Raw genomic sequence first — 23295 nt, 5'->3', positions numbered from 1 at the left:
TACCTGTGGATAATGGCGGGAGCCCGGTCTCTCTGCGGTGTCGTACCTGTGGATAATGGCGGGAGCCTGGTCGCTCTGCGGTGTCGTACCTGTGGATAATGGCGGGGGCCTGGTCGCTCTGCGGTGTCGTACCTGTGGATAATGGCGGGGCCCGGTCGCGTTGCGGTGTCGTACCTGTGGATAATGGCGGGGGCCTGGTCTCTCTGCGGTGTCGTACCTGTGGATAATGGCGGGAGCCTGGTCTCTCTGCGTGTGGTACCTGTGGATAATGGCGGGGGCCTGGTCGCGCTGCGGTGTCGTACCTGTGGATAATGGCGGGGGCCTGGTCGCTCTGCGGTGTCGTACCTGTGGATAATGGCGGGAGCCTGGTCGCTCTGCGGTGTCGTACCTGTGGATAATGGCGGGAGCCCGGTCGCTCTGCAGTATTGTACCTGTGGATAATGGCGGGGGCCCGGTCGCGTTGCGGTTGGCAGCGTTGCTCTCTTTCGTATCTGTGGTGAATGAGGCCTGTCCTTCGCAGCACGTGTAGGAAATGCGTCCAATGTATGTTCTGGATTAGCTGGCGCACATTGCTACCTGTGGATAATGGCGGGAGCTGGTCGCTCTGCGGTGTCGTACCTGTGGATAATGGCGGGGGCCCGGTCGCTCTGCGGTGTCGTACCTGTGGATAATGGCGGGAGCCCGGTCGCGTTGCGGTTGGCAGCGTGTGTGTGCTTCTCTTTCTCCTACCTGCGTGAACGAGGCCTATAATTACAGCACATGTGCAGGAAATGCTCCAATTATGTTCTGGATCAGCTGGCCTGCATACATTAGCATATTAATGGAGGGGCGAACGGGATTGGCGTATCCTGGTCGCCCGCCCACCCGCGACGGAGGGAAAGGTGTACAGTATGCAAATGAGCGCATAAATTACGTCCTCCGCGTAGCGGGCGGGAAGGCTAGCGGCTTTGGCTCTCCTCCCCGCGCGCGGTTTGGCGCTTTTTCTCCGCTGTGCGTACGGAGGCGTACCCCGTCGCTGCGGCAACCGCTCGCGGGTCGCAGCCGGGCTCCTCGCTCACGGCGCCCCGGCGTGGGCGGAGCCTGGGGAAGGCCGCTCGCCCGCTTCCGCCAAGACTTCCTCTCACTGGCTGTCTGCGGCTGGGCCAAGAGGAAACGACCTGCGTGTGTGTGTGTGTGGCTCTGCGTGTGTGTGTGTGTGGCCCTGCATGTGTGTGTGTGTGTTGTGTGTGTGTGTGGCTGTGTGGGTGTGTGTGTGTTAGGTTTGTGTGTGGTGGTGTGGTGTGTTGGGTTTGTAGTGTGTGCGTGTGGTGTGTCTGGTGTGTGTATGTGAGTAGCGGGTGTGTGGTGTGTGTTTGGCTCCCGGGCTCTGTCATTTAGGAGCTCCGGGCTGAGGTCCCTCTGCTGTCATGAGCTCTCCCGGGCTGATCATTGAGATCCGGGCTGATCATTGAGATCCCGGGCTGATCATTGAGCTCCTGGGGCTGATCATTGAGCTCCGGGCTGATCATTGAGCTCCGAGCATTAGTCGGCGATATGAGCTCGGCTGATCATGAAGCTTCCGGGCTGATCATTGAGCTCCTGGGCTGCAGATCGCGAAGATGTGACAGATGACATCCGGCTTCTTGCTCAGCCTGATCGAGCCGCTATGGACCCCCCGGGCCTTTAAGCACTGGCCCAGTTGCCGTGCTCGTCTCCTTCTGTGGTAGTGGCCGTCGGAAACTGCCAGAGCCGGCCGTTTGCGGTCCCGAGGCTCGTGACCGCCGAGTCGCTCTCTTCCATGAGAGGCGGCCACAGGAGAGGAGCGCTGTGCTTTAATTGGTCTCTTTAATCGATTAGTCTCTCTCTTCCTCCCTCCCTCCAACTCTTCCCCCGTCCCTCCATCCCTCTCTCTCCCACTCTTTCCTTCTGTTCTCAACTTGCAGACTGTGAACTGTGTGCTTGTGTGTGTGTGTGCGTGCGTGTAAAATATTCATGCGTGGGTGCGTGTATATTATGCATGCATGAAGTTATTAAAGTATGTTATAAAAGTATTGGGTCTGTTGTGTCAGATTGGTTGCTTTTCATCTGTACTAATCAAATTTGTATTTTTAAATTAAGCAACGACTGATGCAAAATTCCCAACGTCTGCTGTTGTTTCATGTGGTTCTTTTAAACCGACATCGAGTCAAGTTCCCCTGTTTCATGTCAGCCTTAATTTGTCCCAATACTTCTGCTGACTTGAAAGAGGGGAACTTGACTCATTGAATGACGTAGCGATGTAGGTCTGTGTCTGTTTTTAAAAAAACCCACATCAAATAAATGCAGACATCGAGACTTGCCTCATAGTCATCGTTTGATTTGCGTGTATGTATTATACATAAAAGGTTAACTGCCGAAGTATTTGGACACTTGCGGCAAATTGGTTGTTTTTTCCTCTATTTGTATTTTCACGTGCAGGCGCACGTACTGGCATATATGTGTGAAAGAGTATTTATTCCAAACTGACAACACCTACACCTGACTTATTTTGTGACCAAATTTGAGTGAGTGCATTTGTCCATGAGATCACTAATCAATTACTCGGATCAGTATTCAAATGAGTTTTAATTAACCAAAAAAAAAATAAATAAATAAAAATGAAATGAAGAAAAAATTTGGAGTTGAATTCCGTCTCATCCATATGCACGAATCGGATGAATCTAGGAGCCGGGCATAAATTTCTGAGATGATAATTCATTGATATGAATTTTGCTGCCTGAGAGCTTTACACAGCGCTCAGTGGGGGAGAGGAGCCCGGGCGGATTATTTAAATTACCATCAGCGGAGCCAGAGAGAGTTTGAGCATTGGACCGATCCACAGACTGGTGCCCAACCACGATACTTACAGTCCTGTGTAGCCTGTTGGTAATGATGAATGAGGCCTGTTTGCGGATTTGCTTTTTTTGGGGGGAGTTAGAGAGGCGGCTGTTGTTTGGAAGTTAGCAGGCAGATTCTGTCTACTGCAGATGGGGGGGCTGATTTGGGTCCTGCTCTGGGGGCGAACGTGTCGGGAGCCCTGGGGTCCCACAGGAATTTCGGAGCTCATATGTCGTCCCCCCCCCCCACACGAGGGGTCTGAGCGTTCCTCGATTTCGCACCCATGGGCATGTTGTACCCCTGGAAGACCCTCAGGCCATAAAGGTTATCCCAGAGTCCCGCACACTCGAGGCTGTGTCATATTTCACTGCCTTGGATACGGCCGCTGTTGTCTGCTCCCCCCTGGATTAGTGTCCGTTAGGTTTTATATATTTATTTTAATTTATTTTTGAAATCCCCCCCCACATTTTGCGCAAGCCGGAGCTGCCTGAGCAGACTTGGTTACGGACTCTTTTCATGCTGCTAAGCAGGGTGTTCCCCGAGAACCAAGGAACGAAAAAAAACCAACAAAAAACACAAAGACGTCTGTGGTGCTCCTGAGCCGTGCTGTCAGCCGGTTGTGGACATGCATGTTTTGCGGGCCGGCGCGGGATGTTTTGTTTGTTTAGTTTTGTTTTCCCTTCGGCGAGGGCGTCCGTGTTTGACATGCTCCGTGCAGCCGATGCGTCTGTTTGCTTTGTCACATGGCCCAGTTCCCCCCCCCCCCCCCCGGGCGTGCCAGGGCCCTGGAGCGAGCTCCCTATTGGCCCAGCAGCCTGATGAAGACGTCAGTGCGGAGGCTGACGAGGAGGAGGAGGAGAAGGGGGAGGGGGAGGAGCAGCGTGCGGTTGGCGGTTTGGTCGCGTGTGGTGTCGTGTGCCGTCGTGTTTTGTGGGGACCTTATTCGTCTCTCTCACGGGACTTGGGTTTTGCCTTCCAAACGCTCAGAGGAAGTCCTCCTCTGTGGGGCTTTTGGAATGGATTTAAACTGACAGTCTTCAGTAGGGCAGGTCAGACGCAGAAACATCGAAAAGGAGCTTTAAGGGGGAGGTCGAGCCCGCTGAATCTGAGCCCCATCTGGGTCAGAATGTACTTCTGGAACAGGAGCCCATTCGGAGATAATAGCACAGGCAGATAAACCTGAAAAACCTTGTGGCATATTTAACCCTAAAACCAGCTGCCTGTGCCAGTTACACTATTAAAGTGTTTTAAAGATTACGACATGCCATGTGTGTGTATGTGTGTGTGTGTGTGTGTGTGTGTGTGTGTGCAGGCATGTCCTCGCATCCTCGGACGCTCCCCTGTTTATGTCCGTGTGTGTGAAGTCCAAACTCCAGAAGGCCGTCTTGAGGACAGTCAGAATTAGTCACTGGGTGATTTGGCTGCTGGAACGTCCCGTCCCTACAGGTGAGGTAACCTGTACTGGAGACCTGCAGGGTGCCCAGCGTACCCCTGGTCCTCTCACAGAGAACCTCCACGATGTCGGGTTTCAACTGCAGGATTCAGACCACGGCCTTGATATTTAAAAAAAACAAAATTCAGCCTGGGACCCGATCAATCTCTGGCTCGTGAGTCATTTACCGCAATGCACACTCAAACCACCGTGGCAAAAAAAATAAAAAATATAAATTTCCAGCCATGTTCTCAGATTTATGAAAATGCATATTTGTAATTGCTGCGCTGCTTTTAGCTAATTATCTTCAGCGAGCTGCTGGCAGGAAAAGAATCGGTCTTCGGATTTAATAATGACGTCCCGCAGTTTTGAGATCGCCTGAACACCACTCCGCCCCCCCCCCATCCCGTGTGCTGGCCTCCCCAGGCTGTGTACTCTGATGTTTGATTGCAGGGTAGGACGTGTACAGTGGTAAAAAGCTCCAGCGCGGAGTTTGTTTCGGCTCCTTTGTTAAAGGAGCGTTGCCTGTGGGATTGGGGCTGAGCTCCCTGACCCCCCTCCAGCCAAATTCGGAGCGAGCCGCGTTCAGCAGGTGGGGTGCGGGGGAAGTGAATGCCGTCCAGACGACTCTGTGGCCAGCGTCTGGGGCAAAGGACTGAGCCTTTACCGGCAGGCACTGCGTTTGGGGAGGGGGGTGGGCTGCTGGTGCTCCCACCCCACCCCCCTCCCAGCCTGACGTGGCTGCACGTGTGGGGGGGGGCCGGGGTGGGACACAGTCAGGGTACAGGCACCGGCCTTTCCTTCCACACTCCGGTCCCCTTTTCGGGTTTATGTTTCGGTTCCCCCTCCCTGTGTGGGGCGGAGGTCGGGGGCTGACGGGCCGGCAGCTGGGCCCCGTCTGCTTTGGATGAGCGATGTGTCCGGACGCGGCGAAGGGAGGGTGAGGCCCCCTCACGCGAGGGGCTACGGGGCGGGGGGGACGGCGGGACGGGCCGAGTCTCGCAGCTCTCTCTCTCTCTCTCTCTCTCTCTCTCTCTCTCTCTCTCTCTCTGTCTCTCTCTCTCCCTCTCTCTCTGGCTTCCCGCTGGCCGTGCGGTTGCTCGGCTACCCCCTAAAGCATTTCTGTTCCCGGCAACGAGGCTCTCTTCAACCTGAAAGCGGCCTTCCCCCCCCCCTTTAAACTTTGGGCCCGGGGAAGGAAGCCCGACGTTTCGTCTCTCGATCCCTTACGGGAGCCTCTACCTGCCTGACCCCGACGTAACCCCTGGCGTAACGGCGACGGGCGGAGCGTGTGGGACGGGGGGGACGGGGGGGACGGGGGGGGGGTGTCTGCGCCTCCGCATTCCTGCGCCTGCATGTCTTCACTTGCGCCGGTGTTTTATAACCCGCCCTCCCGCCCCCCCCCCCCCGCCCCGGTGACGGCAGGCAGGCGGGATCTGCGCTCCGCCCCGCCGGCTCGGCCCGCGACCGGGAGGCTCCCGTTCCAGCCGGAACGCCGTTTCGGGGTGGAACACGGAGCGTTCCTCAGAGCGTAAACAGCTCCTCTTCCTGACCTGCGTGTGAAACCGCACGGGAAGGGAAAGTGCGGTTAAGTGCTGCTTCTGCAAGCCCGCACTTGACAGTCTCCTCACCTTCACGCCTCTTGTGTATGCAAGACTTTCCTCCCCATTCATATCTGAGTTCTGCCGTCTGGCTTTTCTTAAAGCTGTCAGAACTCCGGTGTCTTTTGCCAGCTCTGGGTGTTGTTCCTCTTACTCTACCAGCGGGGAGTTTTATTGGTACCAGCAGAATCAAAGTGGCTCTGTGTTTTCAGAGCTGTTTTAGGGTCACAGTTAGTTTTTCTAGCCCTTTTTTTTGGCTGAGGCCTATTGCTGCGACGCGGTAAATGTTCGGAGCCGCCCTCGTCTTCAGCATCACGCTGTTATTATGAGGAGACGCACCCCACGCCAGCCCAGTCTCTCCTGTGCCTCCGCCCCACGTCAACCGGCACCTCCTTCTCTTTGCTTTCCCCCCCCTTTCCCTTGCTAATTCTCGCTGATGCTCGTGCCACAGCACCCGTCCTGACCCCCCATTGCCGATTCGGGTGAGCACAGACAGACAGGAAGCCCTCGGTGTCAGGCCCAGTTTGTGAGTCAGGCTCACGTGTGACCAGGAAGGAGGCGACAGGAAGGCCGTTCTTGTGCAGCTGAATGAGCAGACTTACCCAGTGGTAAAACTTGCCACTAAAAATCATCCCCAGACTTAACTGGCTGAATAAATGTTCTCTCCCTCTCCACCTTCGCTAATGTGTGGTGAGCTTTCTGGCGCAAAATGGCTGCCGTGCATCACCCAGGTGGGTGCTACACATTGGTGGTGGGTGAGGTGAGTTCCCCTTCACTGTAGAGCACTTTGAGCATATGGAAAAGTGCTATATAAATGCAATTAATAATAATAATAATAATAATAATAATAATAGTGGAACAGTGGCCTTCTCCCCCAGCCGAATAGAACCCTCCCATCCCCGGGTCGATCAGGCGTTACCCTCCAGTCCCTGGCACGGTCCGGCCTGGCTGCCGGTCTGTGGGGCTTGCACCAGCGCCTCCTAGGACGTGCTTTGGGTCAGCGGTCAGCGGCCCGAGCGGGCTCCGCTCGGTTGCCGTAACAACGCCCTCCTGCTTGCGCACGTCCTCTCTGATCTGGAGAATCGGCTCGGAGGACGCCAGTTATGAATGATGAAGAACGGGGCTTGTGTGGAAGAGCGGATTTACTGCGCGAAGCTTGGCCTCGTTTGCAGGATTAAACACGCGTCTGATATACCAGCCCCCCCCATCCCCCGCCCCATCCCCCACCCCCTCCCATCCACCCCAACCCCCCCCCCCCGGACAGTTACGGCCGGCCTGTTTCCTTCACTCTGTTGAAAGACCCTGGACCACTGTGTGCCGAACAGAAGCCGTAAAAATGGACGAAGAGGGGAGGGGGACTTTAGCCATGATCTGGGGAAGGTGGGGAGGCCCAGGGTGGTTCCCTCCGTTTTCTCTCTGCGGGCTTTTATTTCCTCCTGCTGTTCACCCCCCCCCCCCCCGCCTGTCTGTGGGGGATCAGTCCTAAACCCTCCTCTGTCCTGCTAATGACTTTTTACTCTGCGATTGGGGTGAGGGGGCGAGGGGGTGAGGGAGAGAGGGGGCGAGGGGGTGAGGGGTCGATTCGGACAGCGCGGCACAGAGGCAGCTTCTTGCTGGAGGCCTCCTGCTGAGCCTGGTGCACTCTGGGTAGGATCTGTCACGGCTGCTCCGGCTGCTGGACGGAGGGCAGGGGAGAGATGAAGGAGAGACATCGGGGAGGGAAGGAGAAGGGGGAGAGAGGGGAGGGAGAGAGAGAGGGAGAGAGGAGAGAGAGAGAGAGAGAGGGAGGGAGAGAGGGGAGAAGGAGAAGAGAGAGAGAGGGAGGAGGGAGGCGAGGAGGGGAGGGAGAGGGAGAGAGAGAGAGAGGCAGACAGAGGGAGGTTGTGTGTCATTCTCAGCACTGCAGGTGACATCATCACTTCAGAAGCTCTAAATTCAATTCTGACTCTCAGCTGCAGTCCTCCCAGCGCCAGTTCAGCGCCCTTCCACTCCCAGAATCACCCCCCTCCCCCCCCGCCCCGCCATTTATCCATAATGTTTCAAGAAATTATCATTCTCACTAATTCATGATTTACAAAACTTCTAATCAGGTAATTATTAATCCTTTGCCATCTGGTTGTGTGATCTGTGGCTGCCGGCAGCACACCGGCGTGCGTCTGAGCGCTCGTGACAAAACTGCGGAGAACAGACAACGCAGAACAGAGAGAGGGGGGGGGCTTTGTTCTGCGTGCTGATTGGCTCATCTCTCCGTGGCCTGAAACAGACACTGACCTCTGCCCCAGGAGTGGAGGGTGAGCAGGGGATGGTGAAATGAGTGATATGAAGAGTCGTTTCAGGTTTTGAAAGGCGGCTTTGAGAAAGCTGAACTCTGTGGCGGTTTTTTGGCTGTCCCGTGCGTTTCTCTTAGGAAAATGGCCACTGGGGCTCGGTATGTGGTTTTGGGGCTTACAGTACAACCAAGAACTGTTACTGTGGCTCCCTTTCAAATGCGTGTGGACTCGTCTTTCCACGAAATGTACAGGAAGAGCGAGGCGTGGGTATTAAATAGTGGGTCGTGCGGTAAGCTCCCCCCCGCGTCATTTCGGAGGCCGTGAGTTCTGTGCAGTGGGGAAGTTTCGTCACCTCGTTTCCCGACCCCCCTCTCGCTTACTCAATCTCGAATCGCGGGCGGGGGCGGGCGACAAAACAGTGCGTGGCGGTTTCGGTGCATCCCCACCCCCCCCCATCGCTGGGACACCACCTCTCACAAACTAAAGAGCGCCCCCCCCCCCCCCCCCCTCCCCCTCCCCCCCCTCCCTCTCCCTCCCCTCCTGTCGTCCGGCTACACCGAGGCCGGTTTGTGAATTTCGATCACTTCCCCTGTCGGAGAACTTAGCCCCCCCTCTCTGCATCTGCCTGAGAGCTGTGGTTGGGGGGGGGGCAAGGGCCCCCGGATGGGGCCGGCAGACGCCGAAAAGCTGTGTTCGGACACCGGAGGGTCAGAAGCGCAGACGGGACGCGTGCTGCATCGCACCGCACCGCCAAGCCAAGCGAAGCGTTTCCGCGGCGAGGAGTTTGTCAGTGTCAGCCCGTTATCCTGGCCCAGCGGAACATTCCCATGAGTCATAGCTGTTTATGACTAAATATCTCAATACCCCCCCCCCCCCTCCCCAAAGCATGCTTTCAGCTGTAATAATTAGACTCTGAGCTGCTGGTGTATGCTCTCCTGCTTTTTCTTGCGCTTTTTTCAAATTTATTGTGTGCCCCCCCCCCCCCCCCCCCCAATCCCCGAGATGCTTATAATGCTTATGCCTCACTTTTAGAAGTTCACTGTCATTTTTACTGTTTGCTGCTCATTAAAGAAAAACAGGGCCAGGGGAAAAAGGCTATTTGGATATCTCGGACGGGATTTCGGAGAATGCTGGATCTTTGTTATATACTTGTGTTGTGTTGGCCGTTTGAAAGCTTTCTCTTGCCAGAAAATGTTTCAGGACATCATTTCCAAAACGGGCCTCTGCTTTTATTGACCTAATAATTTTGTGTGCCTTCAACCAGAACGAACCCCCTTCAGATAAATCTGTAAATGATTCATTTGAGCCATTTCCTCGGTCTTAATAGGTTTGGCCCGTTGTGTGATCAGAGTCATAATTCAGATGTTTTGTTGGTTGAAAACTTCAGTTTGGCTGTGGGTATTTGTTAACGGGTCAGGTTGGAGTACCTTTGCTCCGCACGGCTTGGGAAGTGCCGATGTTTGTCCCGTCCTGTTTTGTGTTCCTGAATTGTGACATTAAAATAATGAGTGGCAGGTGGCATTTGCATTTGATCAGGTCCGTATGAATGCTGGTAATACCAGGCAAATAAAACGACAACCCTGGGGGAAAATCTTGATCGGTTATGTAGAGCTTTTCCCTTCCGCTTTCTTCTCCATGTTCAAGGCTTATTCCTCTCTTCCTCTCTTCCTCCTCTCTATCTCTCCTCCTCTCTGCTTCTCCTCCTGCTCTCTGCCTGTCCACCTTCTCTCTTCCTCTTCTCCTCCTGCACCTCTCTACCTCTTCTCCTCCTCCACCTCTCTGCCTCTCTTCCTCCTCTCTGTCCATCATTCCCTCAGTGCTGCTGGTTGTTTCTCTCCAGCTGATACAGGAAGTCCTCCTTCTGGCTGAAGAGCAGTGTCGGGTGCCTGCAGCTGGAACACTGGCTGTTTGACTGCTGGGAAATTATCTGTTCTAAATTGTGATCATCTATTTGTTCTCCTTAAGATCTTCCACTTTTCTCGTCTTTGGTTCTCTCTCATTAAGATGCTCTTGAGCCAGTCGACTCGATCTGTAACCTAAATTCCTGCTTTTTTTTTGTTGCTGCAGTGTCTCCCGGTACCTTTCTCCACTACTCCATTTAGATTAAGGTTTAATTGGCAGAATGCTATCTTAATTGGCACCGGGAAGGGCTGGGGAAGGCGCGATAGGGGCCATTGTCGGGCATAGAAGCTGGAGTTTTCCCCGGAAGATGTGGTTATCTCCTGTGCTGGCCTTTCTTTCCGCCTCTCCCCCCCGCCCCCCCCTTTTTTGTACAGAGCTGTGACTCTCTGCTCCGGGAGTTACACAACTCCCCCCCCCGAGCCCCGTCGCTGCGAGTTTTCTTCTTCTGAACTCTTCAGATGCAAACTCTCACGTCCTTAAGAGTCCTGCAGTGACGCGAACTCCCTCAGATATCCTCGGTGTCTTCCGCTGATAACTCCAGAGCTTCCTAAGTTTAAGCTGCAGCAGAAGTGCCAGGCGAGTGCTTTGCGTGGCAGAGGAGAGGCGTGGGGGGGTGAGGGGGCAGGGTGGGGGGGGTTTGTTTTCTGCCCCGGAGTTAAGGACCTGGAAGTTTAATTTCCTGTGGGTGATAGCGGGGGAACAATGGGCGATGACGATGGAGGCCGGTTTCACTGACCGGCGATGAAGGACGCCGAGCGGAGAGACGCGCGGGGGAGTCGGGACGCGGAAAAGAAACGACGAGGAGTTCCGACCAAGTTTCCACTCGCCGCCCGGACCGCCCCGACTTCCTGGCGCCCCGCGGAAGCGCGTCCCCCCCGTCCCCCCTGTCTCCCCCGTCCCTAACGTGCACCCCCCCGGGGGCCTGTGCTCGCGAGCGCCGGGGCCCGAGGGGGGAAAAGCCTGAGCCCGATAGCAGCCATCTGAAGCGGGAACCGTAGCACGTTAGCATCACGGCGCTGACATTCATCACGTTGTCTGTCTGTGTGAGGCAGCTTGGTAATGCGCGGCTAATTAGCCGCCGATGGAGGAAATGTCAGCAGGTGTTTCGTTAGCGGGGGGAATAATAGGCCATAACGCCGCGCTCCAGTGTCCGCCAAGGCGTCTCTTCACCGCGCGCGGCCGCCGTTAGCCAGAGCGCTCGTTTCGCGGCTGAGGAAAAACTCCCTCCCGCCTTTTTTCCGCCGCTCTCTGCTCGTCCCTCTTCACGGGGCCCTCCCACACGGGTGGAACGAGGCCGACCTTGTGACCGGGGGCCTCCTGACCCCCCCAGAGAGGATGGAACCCAATTCACGGTCCCGATCCAGGCACGCTTAACCAGCCCGACCGCGCGTCCGCAAACGAGATCGCCGTCGGCCATCGGCGGCTCGGCGATCCGACACCAGGCCTGGTGATTGGCTGTGCGGGGCGGAGCTTCCTGATTGGTTCCAGCAGGTCGGTGATTGACGGCACATCCCGCGGTTCCTCCGATTTCAGGCTTCGCGTGTCCCGCCCCCCCCCCCCCCCCCCCCCCCCGAGCCCATCTCACGCTCCATCGTGGGACGGCGTCGCCCTGCAGTCACGCGTTGCCCCTGGCGATCTCCTCACCGACGCATTTGACGCTGGTTTTACTGTGCGCTTCACGGTCCTGTTCCCCGGGCAAAGTCTGCCTCCGCACCGCAGCAGTGTCCGTGGAAACGGCGGGAGATGGAAGAGCCCTGTCGAGCTGCAGTGTGCTCTCGCTCGCTCTGACAGACGCTCGTGTAGCCGTGTAATTGGACCTCGCCTTCGGTCTCAACGCCTCTGAAGATTGGGCAGGAGCGGCGATGGCCGCCGCGGTCTGTCCACCGCGGTCTTTTTGGGGGCGAGGAGAACGGTGACACTCCCACAGCGTTCCGGCCCTAGCATCCCATAATGCTTTTCTTCAATTTATTTATTTTGTGTGAGCGGACATTTTGGTCGCACAGCGCCAGAAATGTAATCTGTTAAGTACATACTGTAATCTGTTAAGTATGTACTTTGCTTTAAGTGCTCTTCTGGCCTGGTCCTCCTCTAACTGTCAGACAGATGGCTGTACTGTTGCCATAGTGATGTGTGGGCTGTGAGTAGGCGGAGCTGGAGAGAGCTGGAGAGGCTCATGCGGGGGCATTTAGACCCATTTTGCCCCTGGGGGGGAGGGGCAGTAACGGGCGTGCTGTACGCTGAGGCGTCTGGAGCTGATCGTCCGTGCCGCGCCGCGGCGTGCGCCACAGCTGCAGCGTGCGCTGGGGGTTCGCGGGGTTCGTGGGGTTCGTTCTCTCCGGCCCACGGCTCCGGGCCGTTACCCCGGTCGGCTTTGTTACACCCCGTTTACCTGCTGCTCCAGGTGCACTCGGCGTCCTGTCCGGTGCAGCCCTGGCCGGCACAAATCCTTAGTTTTTTTTTTTTTTGAAGGTGATGTGGGGGGTGGGGGTGGGGGGGGGGGTGTGTTGGCAGGCAGCGAGCCTGAGATCAGGCCGTGTGTTGCGTTCTGCAGGATGGAGCGCAGATTTAGAGAGGGCACCTTAGGGCGTTACAGAACAGGACCAGATGCAGGCAGGGGGCTGCACACCGCTCGCTGAGCACCAGTCTGCACACTGATCAGTGGCAATGGCGGGGGGGGGGGGGGGCAGAGCCGTTAGCCCCAGCAGCAGCGCGCTCTTAATCCCCCCGCTGTGGCTTTATCTGCCCCCTCTACTGCCCCGGGGCTAGGATCAGCCCGACCAATCAGAGCGGGTTACTGCTGCCGTGTCATTCACCCCTCTGTCATCACCAATGTTTAGAGCTGAGGCCTGAAGTGTTTTACATGCAGTACCGTGAATACATTTTGGGCTTGTCTGTATAATGGGCCTATAGAATTACAATATATTGTTGTCAAATAAAAAAATCTTATAGTCTGCTCATAGCGTTTCAGGGGGTTTTGTGGAAGGAAAAGCGCAGTGTTTAAAATCGCAGGGCTTGAGGACTGAGCCGGTTTTGCGATGATCGGGGGCCGACCTCCCTGCCCAAAACAAAAAGCCAGACTGGGAGAACTGGAGATGGACAGGCAGGGGGGGGGACGAGCTGGAGGAGGTGACCAAAAGAGCGAAAAGGGGAGAACATTGTGAATTTAAATAATCTCATTCTTTGTGAAAAAGCCCGAAGGCCAGCTGTTGAATCTGAGAGAGAGTGAGAGAGAGAGAGAGAGAAAGAGAGGTGGAACAATGCTGGGATGAAAGGAGAAAAGGAGGCTTAGACTTCTCTGTGAACAGAAAGCGTCTTTGCAGATGCCGGCCAGAAGCTCCTGTTTGAATTTCAGAGTTTTGCGGAATCTTCTCTTCATTTTGGGCTAGGCTTTTAAATACTGTGGTCCCCCCGCGACTTACCGAGATGGTACGTCCCCCCACGCGATTGGCAGCAGCAACCTGCCAAAATGGTGCGGCTTTGGTTTAATCATAATCGTTGCGCTTAATTTAAGAAATATCTGAAAACCATTCCCAACTTACATTACCAAGTTTTTCCAAAAAATGAAAAAAAAATAAAAAACATTTGAAAGTACTGTGGTAATGTTTCAGGAACATTTTTGCATGCTAAACCACTTTTGGGGACTAGAATTGCAACATTTGCAAAAGTGTTTTTCTGTTGGGGTGTTTTTTTTTTTTTTTTTCCTCTCTCTCTAAATAACCGCTTCCTTCAGCATTATCTCTGCGTGAGTAATGGGACCTCTTCCCCACTGTAGTTATTTTGACAGTTTTCTCAGGAAGTTTCATTCTAGTGACGTGATGTCATTTCCGCGGTTTCCCTGATAACCGGGACGGTTGTAGTGTTTCACGCGCGTAACGGGAGACCCTGTGGATCTGCGTAGCGCCTTTCTGAGCTGATGTCTGTGGGCAGGGAGAAGGAGACTGAGCTCACGTATGAGAACTGAGCGGTAGGACGCAGTCCTGCTCTGCTGGGTGAAGTGCTCTTTTGTTGGATCTTATCAGTTTCAGTTTCGCCATTGCATCACAGGAGAGATGAGTGCACAGTTCTTGCCTTTTGAGCATTATGCAGTAACATTTCCTGTCTGTCCGATTAGCCTGTCTGTCTCAGAAGTTCTTGCGTGTTGCACATGCTACCTAGAATCTTTTTTTGACATTTGTGGAAAATACAGGCTTGATTAGTGCATTACCATAGCTAGTGATGGTCAGGAGTGGTCAGTAACTGCTAGTCGGACAGCATAAATATAGTATAAAATAACTACTAGTGACGTATGGACTGTAGACCTAGCTGATGGTTGAAGGTACCTGAAGACATTCCTGGGAATGCTGTACCTAATCAGGTATTTGGCCTTTCTTTCTAAGCTACATTTATGTAAATTTAAGCTGTATGTCCAAAGGTCAGAGTACTTACCAAACCAGTTAGTATTTTGCTTGAAGCAGACATTTGCAATGTCAGGCTATTTCATAATATGACTGCGTGTGAGACAAGTCATTTCAGTTTTCGGGGGGTGGGGGGGGGGGGGAGTCTACAGCGATGTCTTGATGAAGACGAGCAGCTTGCTCGCCGTTTGCACGTAGACTCAGTTTGTTTGTGATTGGGCGACCTTTTCTCTTCTGGTCAGCCACTCAGAAGGAAGTCAGCGTAATCGTTTCCGAGCCGTCGGCCCCAGAGGGGAAGCGTGTGATGTCACCTAAATGTCACCAGCTGAGCTCTGGCCCTCCGTTTGCAAACAGATAACCCCGCCCCCCCCCCCCCCCCCCCCCCCTTCCCTCACGGCGTGGTTAAACGCGGCAGATAGCCGCCCTGCCCCCGCCCTGCCCCGCCCTCTGCTGTGAGCGAGGGGAAGTGTGAACAGAGCGAGCGCTGCAGACACGCGAGGGGTCAGGCCATCGCGGTGGCGGTAGTCTGCGTCCGGAGCAGTGGGCTAACCCTACCGAAGCTGAACCTGAGCACGCTGCTGAAGCTGAGCACGCTGCTGAACCTGAGCACACTGCTGAACCTGAACACACTGCTGAACCTGAGCACACTGCTGAACCTGAACACACTGCTGAACCTGAGCACACTGCTGAACCTGAGCACACTGCTGAACCCAAACACACTACTGAACCTGAGCACACTGCTGAACCTGAACACACTGCTGAACCTGAGCACACTGCTGAACCTGAACACACTGCTGAACCTGAGCACACTGCTGAACCCAAACACACTGCTGAACCTGAGCACACTGCTGAACCTGAACACACTGCTGAACCTGAGCACACTGCTGAACCTGAACACACTGCTGAACCTGAGCACACTGCTGAACCTGAACACACTGCTGAACCTGAGCACACTGCTGAACCTGAACACACTGCTGAACCTGAGCACACTGCTGAACCCAAACACACTGCTGAACCTGAGCACACTGCCGAACCCAAACACACTGCTGAACTCAGGCCTAAAGTCAGTCGCTCTGTAGTACAGGCTTCTCCAGGCTGGTGTTTGACTCCGCCCCCTCACGCGGGTGAGCGCGTCTCCAGTCTCTGGTGTAATCAGAGATGTGCGTGCGTGCGTGCGTGCGTGCGTGTGCGTGTGCGTGTGTGCGTGTGTACGTGTGTACGTGTGTACGTGTGTGTGTGTGTGTGTGTACCTGTATGTGCGTGTGCGCGTGCGCGCGCAAGCGTGTCGGACATTATGAGCGGTGCTCCAGTTCGCTCTACCGCGGCTCTCCCAGTGACTCAGGGGTTATCCACACACACACACACTGGCCCTCACCGAGCGACAGTCTTCGCCTTTCAAACCAGCGGCTATAAAAAGACGTTTAGTCATGGGTGGTGGGTTCAAGCTAAAAGAAAGTCCTGAAATAATGTATTTTTTCTTTATTCCTCCTCCAGTCTGCCATTAAGTGGGAGTGAAGGGTGGCGGGGGGGCGCGGGAGGGGGGGGGGGCTCTTATTAATGTGGTTGTTAACTGCGGGGGTTCGTTTGGAGAGTCCGTGAGTGGAGCCCTTAATGATTACTCTCTTTCTCTCTCTTTCCCTCTCTTTCTCTCTCTCTTTCCCTCTCAGGTCTGCCTTTCCATACTGATGGACTGTTAGCGTGAAAATTCAGAGGTAAGATCTGCCCCCACTGCCTTTGGTTTGTGCATGTGTGTGTGTGCATGTGAGAGTTTACCTGTGTGTATGTGTGTGTGTGTCCGTGTGCGTGTGTGTGTGTGTGTCCGTGTGTGTGTGTGGTCGCTCAGACAGACCACAGAGCCTAATTTGTTGTAGTGGGCATGCTTGTCCTGAGCACATCCATTTCTCACTGGCTGCCTCCAGTTACTGGCGAGCCAAGCAGACGTGTGTGGGTATCCCATGGAAACGGAGGAAGGGAGAGGGTGGGTGGTGGGGGGGGGGGGGGGCTGTGTTATATATGCATTCAGCCTGGGATACATGTCTCTTATGAAGCCCGAGATAATTAGAAGCTAAAAATAGAAATTCTAGTGGAGAGAAATGTCATTGATAGGTTGATATGTTGGATGTAATATTTTGTCAGGTAGTGGTTGCTGACCCACTAATTCCTTAGTTCCTCAGATCTCAGCAGGTGGGAATATCAAAGGACGGTTGTGTTAAATGTTCCATGGTCCGGCTTTGATATTTTCAAAGATTAAAAAAGAAAAGATAACCTTGCCTGTTTTGTAATGTGAAGGCACAGCCATTTTCCCCTGACCCGTGTGGGAAACAGCAGCTCTGTCAGGCTCCCCCCGAGACACGGCTATCTCTGTAACCTGGCCACCTCTGCTCAGTGAGAATACACAGGCTGTGGGGGGCGGGGGGGGGGGGGGAGGGGGAGAGATGGGAGGTGGGTGGGTGGAATGAGAGGGAGGGGAGGAAGGGGGAAGAGATGGGAGGGGAGAGACTGAATGAGTGTGAGAGAGAGAGAGAGATGGAGGGTGACTGGGGGGGGCAGGACAGGACGGGGGGCGCTCAGACGCTGAGAACGCGGGCGACGTGGCGGTCCTCCTGTGCCCTCCTCCGGGCGGTTTGAACGCACCCTCCAGTCGTGTCGTTATTTCTCTTAAGATCTTCCCCATCTTTTTTTTTTTTGTTGTTATTGGTATTGATGATGTCATCCAGCTTCCGTGCCACGTGCCGTCTACTTTTTTTTCCCCTGGCTAATAAATAATAGACACCAGATCTTAAGTTTCGGAAGAAAGCTGTGTCACTGTCTTCGCACCGGCAGTCGGTCCTCAAACCCCCCCCACCCCCCAACACCCCCCCCTTTTTCTTTTAGTCATCTTCGTCATTTACTTTATTCTGATATTGTGGTATGACTGTTGATCCGTCAAAGCACTTTGAGCTACACACTCTGTATGAGAGGTGCTATATAAATAAAGTTATTATTATTATTATTATTTTTATCTTCGTGATTTACGTGCTCATTTTTCACGGGCCTCTCTGCTCAGCAGCATACGGTCCTTCGCCCGTCTCCCGCCCGTCGGCTGCGGCGGCGCCCCTGATGCCCGCCCCTGCGCCCGCTAACGCCGCCTGCTAACGCCGCTGCATTATTTACGCCCGGCTCGGGCGCAGGATATTCGTCTCCCCCCCCACCCCCCCGCAGCCGGCGGCCGCGACGCTCTGAGTAATGCCCAGATTAAAAATAAATGAAAGCGCAGATCCGAGGAGGAGGAAAATAAATAAAGAGGGCGAGCGGCAATTTATTCTGTTTATTCAGTCGGGCCGCAGCGAGAAGTAACCGGCCCTGTTTCCCCCCCCCCGCCCCCCCCGCCCCCCCCCCCCCCCGTCTCCTCCTGCAGGCGCTCGTTTGTTAGAAGTGTGTTTAGGATTCAGAGTGCAAAGTGCGGCCCGGGCGGGGCGGGCCGGGGCGGGGCGGGGTGCCGGACGGAGGCGTGTCTGTAATCGGGGAAAGGAAAATGTGTTTTGGTAGCTGGAGCCGCCGCCCATTTAATAGAGTTTGATATGTGCCCTCAGTCACGGGCTACGGGGCGACCCCCGGCCCCCGTCCCGCTTAGTCAGACACACAGGGACCATGTGGGGTGTGGGGGGGGAGGGCGGGAGGGGGGGGGGCTGCTCGTTCCTCATCTAAAAGGACGTGGGCCCGACCTGCACACTCGCGCACGCACACTGTGTCTGTGTGTCTGTGTGTCTGTGTGTCTGTGTGTCTGTGCGTCTGTGTGTGCATCTGTGCATACTCGTTTACTCAAGCTAGACATCTGCAACAATCTGCTACACACACACATGCTAACAACGCTCACCACTCACTCACACACACACACACTCTCACACACACATACACACACGCACGCTCACACACACACACACACATGCTCACACACACACGCACACACACACACACATACACACACACAGGCTTCTCCCGGTGTCTGTACAGTAGGAAGCTAATGAAGGTTTGCCTAATGCAGGTATAAGGGTTTGTCTGAGCCGGTATCTGTGTCCCAGCTGGCTGCTTATCTAACGGGATTAGGGCATCCCTGGGCGGTGGCTGGTTAGAGGGCGGGGCAGGAGCCCTGCTGATGGAGCACCTGTTTGTGTGGGTGGCATTGATCAGGCCCTGCCGGGAGCATTAACCCGATTTGGGGCCCCCCCCATCGGTCCCTCACGAGAGGGTGCAGGCACCTCCCTGCAGGACTGAGGAGCTCTGCAGCAGTGGGTTAGCGAGAGGAGCGAGGGATGAGGGAGGGAGGGAGGGAGAGGAGGAATAACAGAGGGAGAGTGAGAGAGGGATGTGCGAAGGAGAGAGGGAGAGTGAGAGAGGGATGTGCGAGGGAGAGAGGGAGAGGAGTGAGGGAGAGGGGGAGTGACAGAGGGAGAGTGAGAGAGGGATGTGTGAGGTAGAGAGGGAGAAGGGGAGTGACAGAGGGAGAGTGAGAGAGGGAGGGTAGCGGATGCGTCCCTGTCGTTCAGGATTGGCCGTCCCATCGGCAGAGGCGGCCCCGCTGCTCTGTACAGGAGCCCCGTGAGAGACTTTGCTGATGAGGTCGCCCCGGTCGCCGTCCAAACGAAAGCCCCCCCACCCCCCAACGCTCTGCTTCTTCAGCGTAAAAGCCCCCCGGTGTCGAAATAAAATTTAAAAAACACCCTTTCCCGCCGAGACGCTCGGCCAATTAATTTCCCGGCACCGGGCGGGTGATTAATGGGCGGGTCTAGCGGCTGTCCTGTTCAGTAACGGCTCCTCTGTCCGCGGTCCAAAGCGCCGAGCCGCTAACAAAAGACTGTCCCGCGGCGCAGGCTGTGATGTCACCTCGTAAGGCCCCGATTGGACGCTTGAAATCTGCTCCGCCCCTCACCAGTGAACCGTGCCAGAATCCCAACCCTGCGGGTGCCAGGCTGGTCGTGTGGCTGCTGGGAGTGTTTGAGAAGCAGTTTTGTGCGCCGTGTAAGAAAAGCACTCTGTAAAATTATCATTATTACTGTGAGAATAAAACACACAGGGGCCAGCAGTGTAGTATAATGGGTAAGGAGCTGGTCCTGTAACCTAAAGGTGACAGGTTCGATTCCCGAGTTGGACACTGGCGTTGTACCCTAGAGCAAGGTTCTTAACCTGCACTGCTTCGATAAATATCCAGCTGTACAAATGGATATGATGGAAATGCTATGTAAAAAGTTGCATGAGGCGCTCTGGATAAGAGCTTCTGCTAAATTCCTGTAATATATTGCAGCTGTTGATGACTTTTCAGAAGTAACTGTGTGCCCTCCCACGGTCAATACTGGAGACCAATATAGTAAAGAAATACAGTTTTTGCCCGGTTCAGCAAGGGAAACTTGAAGGGCCTGGAGCTTCCCAGTGTAAATCATTTAAAAGCGGTCCCTTTCGCCAAAGTGCATGTACCTCTCACGTACCTGGAGATTGAAAACACATGAAGAGTAAAAAAAAAAGTGTAGGGTTGTGAATTTGAGGCACCTGGACCTCTCCTGGATGGGGAGCTATGAAGTAGGTGAACGCAACTGAACCAGCTCATGGTTGAAAACCTTGTTCAAAGGGTACAGTAGCTGTGCCTCGCTTGAATTCTAAGGAGTTGAACCCGCAGCCTTCTGCGTAAGAGAGCTTTTAGCTTTTTCAGAAACGGTGCGGTACGCCAGACCGTCGCCCATCTGAGCCAGCGGGCCGCCTGCGTGACCAGATGGTGCTCATTAAGCCCAAGTGGCTCGGAGGGTGTGATTTATTTCATCAGCAGATGGTCTCATCCAAGGCAGCTCAGAATCCTGCGTGTTTAATGGATTATTTCTGATGCCCGTACATTGTGTGGTGATCTCACTGGGTGATACACAGTCTCAGTAATCCCATTCTTATGGTTGGGGTTTTTTTTTTTTAATTTTTAAACTGAATCATTTGAGGAAATTCACTCTATTCAAAAGGAGCACGAGATTCAAAGCCGTGAAGCTTGTGAAGACTCGAACCCCTTGCCCTTCCCTCATTGGCTGGTTGAGTCTCCCCTCCAGGCAGTGAAGGGGGAGGGGGAGGCCCAGATGCCAGCTCGTTTGGCTGGGTTTTCTTTTTCTTTTTTCCTTCTGTAGGTGCGAATGAAAGCTCTGAGGTGTCAGGGTGGGGGAGACGGAGCAGAGGTAATTGGCCCCAGTGCCGGGAGTGAGCGGAATGCTAACGTGCTAACGGCCGCGGCTGCTAACGTGCTAACGGACGGGGGCCTGCAGGGATGGATGGATGGAGGGAGGGAGGGAGCTGCGGGTCGCACGGAACGACCTCATCCGTGGAGTGAATTTATATGGCGCTTGTTTGCCCCGGGGTGGGGGCGTATGAGGGATGGGGGGTTGGGGGGCGAGTGTATATAAACACCCACAGCCTCCTCCTCCACCACCTCTGTGTGCGAGGGCCACACCTTCCTCACTGTGTGAGTTTTTAATTGGTTTGCCAGGGAATTAAGTGTGTGAAGAAGGGGGGTGTGCGCGTATGTGTTGCCCCCCCCCCCCCAGGACTAGCGCGGTGCAGATGCCCTTGTCTGGGACGCAGGCTGCCTGCTCGCTGCCTGCTCTCCGGGGGTCTGGGCTGGACCCGGGCTGGACATTTGTCAACGTCGCCCTGAGCCCTGAGCCGGTCTCTCTCTCAGCTGCTGCTGAAGCGCCAAACCAGGAGCGCTGAGCGAAGACTGGAGGGAAAGCACCGCCTTTGTGTTAGTGGTGTGTGCGCGGGCACGCTTCTGTGTGTGTGTGTGTCTGTGTGTGTGTGTGTGTGTGTGTGTGTGTGTGCGCTGTACTGAAGGCGGTTGGTGGGTTGTGTGTGTGTGTGTGTGTGTGTGTGTGTGTGTGTGTGTGTGTGTGTGCGTGCTGTACTGAAGGCGGTCGGTGGATTGTGTGTGTGTGTGTGTCTGTGCGTGCGTGTGTCTGTGTGTGTGTGTGTGCATGTGTGCGCGCTGTAGTGAAGGCGGTTGGTGGGTTGTGTGTGTGTGTGTGTGTGTGTGTGTGTGTCTGTGTGTTTCTCTGTGTGTGTGTGTGTGCATGTGTGCGCGCTGTACTGAAGGCGGTTGGTGGGTTGCGTGTGTGTGTCTGTGTGTGCGCGCGCTGTACTGAAGGCGGTTGGTGGGTTGTCAGCATGGTGCTGATTGCGAGCTGTTGAAAAGCTGACGTGGCTCCAGGCCCTGTGAGATCGGCCCGTTCCCCGGCTCCAGCCTCGGGTGGAAACAGAGGGTCAGACTGAGCCGTCGCTGTTCCGTTTGGCTTCCATTTGGCGTTCGGTGAAATAACTGCCGCTTTTCGGGGAGAAAAGGGGACGGGGTGGTGTGGTGTGGTGTGACGCTGGTCGTGCAGGTTCGTTATGGAAAAGGCGAACAGCGTTCTCTCAGGCCTGGAGCTCAGGGGAGCCTCTTACCTCACCGTCATACCTGGGCTGTCCGTCTCCATCTCCCTGAGGCGCTGGGGGGGCTCCACTTTCAGGGTGGGGGGTGGTGGGTGGGGGGTGGGCGGGGGGTGGGTGGAGGCTACTCCCCGCCCCCCCGGGCCTCACAAGGAAGCCCAGCCCACCACCACCACTACCCTACAGCGCTCCCCTTTTGTGCTGCATGGAGAGCTCTCTATTCCACCCCAACCCGTGTCATTTGGGAGGGCAAGGGGGCGGGGCTGGGGGCACACATTCATCCGAGAGAGAAGTGAATGAATAAAGCCTTTATTGCCCCCCGGGGGGGAATTTGTTTTTTTTCGCAGGACCTGAGCATAAACACATTTAAAAAAAGAATAGAAATCAAAGCGGTTACACGTTGACTATAAAAAATAAATATTATTAAAAAAGATTATAGCCTATAACCTTCAAGAAGAATTGCAAAATCTATAGAGTAATCATGTTTAGAAACGATCAACAGTTTGCCAAACGGAGCGTGCTGTTTGTGGGAATGGTGCGGGAAGAATGGAGAGATGAGAGAAATAATGAGGAGAGTGTAGAGTGTCTTTTGTGTCCCTCCCTTTCTCTCTTTTTTTTTTTCTCCCTCCCTCCCTGCCACCCTCCCTCCCCTCCAGCCTGTGCCCTGATTGGCTGGTCGGGCAGCCCCCTGGGTTAATTGTGTGCAGGAATGCTGGGAGTTTTCAGGAGAGAAGAGCGCCTGAGCAAGGCCACAGCCAGAGAAAAGGGGGAAGAAAAAAAAAACAGGAAAAGGAAAAAGTTGCGGAACCCAGCGGAAAGGTGGAGGGTGAGGGGGAGGGATCAGGAATCCGTTGACGGGGAAGAGGGAGGAAGGAAGACAGGAAGTGACAGTGCTCCACAGTTAGGTTAGAAGCGGGGAGGTGCGTCTATCCCATGATGCCTTTGTTCCCGCGGCACTACGCTCCCTCCGTCAGACGCGCAGAGCGGGGAGTCAGGAGCGCCGCTCTAAGAGTCGCAGCCGGTCGAGTCTGAAGGAGGGAGGAGGAGGAGGAGAGGAGCGGGAGAAGGAGAAGGAGAGTCGAGGCGTGCTGCCGGTGACAAGCTACGGCGTGTTTCCTCTCCTTACCTTTTGAAAATGAAAAAAAAACCCAAAACATGACGGCCCCGCCCCTCTGATTCGCTGCCTCCGCTTGGGTTTGTCGATGTTCCGATCGGATGCAGAGTTTCTGGAACATGGCTTTTTTTTTGCTTTTTTCCTTCTGTTTTTCCCTCACGGTGCTGCAGCTGTCAAAGCCCCACCCCCCGCCCCCCGCGCCCCGCACCGCCCCAGGCTCCTTCCCACCCAAACCTTTGAAATTCCTGGCTACGTAACGGCTTTTACAAATCCGGACAAATGAGTGATCAGTTTGTTTCTTGATTAATTATTTAATTAT

The 23295-nt window shown here is 54.9% G+C and overlaps 1 protein-coding gene across 1 annotated transcript in view; it reads left to right on the top strand.

The window, feature by feature from the left end:
- The window catches only part of ndst2a (N-deacetylase/N-sulfotransferase (heparan glucosaminyl) 2a), a 111652-nt gene that overhangs the window by 12218 nt on the left and 76139 nt on the right, over nt 1-23295 (top strand). Inside the window, exon 2 of the mRNA XM_064317440.1 lies at nt 16102-16146. The gene's annotated coding sequence lies outside the window, so the exon portion shown is untranslated. The remainder of the gene's footprint in view (nt 1-16101; nt 16147-23295) is intronic.

This window comes from Anguilla rostrata, chromosome 18, assembly GCF_018555375.3.
Source record: "Anguilla rostrata isolate EN2019 chromosome 18, ASM1855537v3, whole genome shotgun sequence".
In the NCBI taxonomy this organism is placed as follows: Eukaryota; Metazoa; Chordata; class Actinopteri; order Anguilliformes; family Anguillidae; genus Anguilla; species Anguilla rostrata.
Note: the sequence above shows the minus strand (reverse complement) of the source record. Positions and strands in the feature narration are given on the sequence as shown.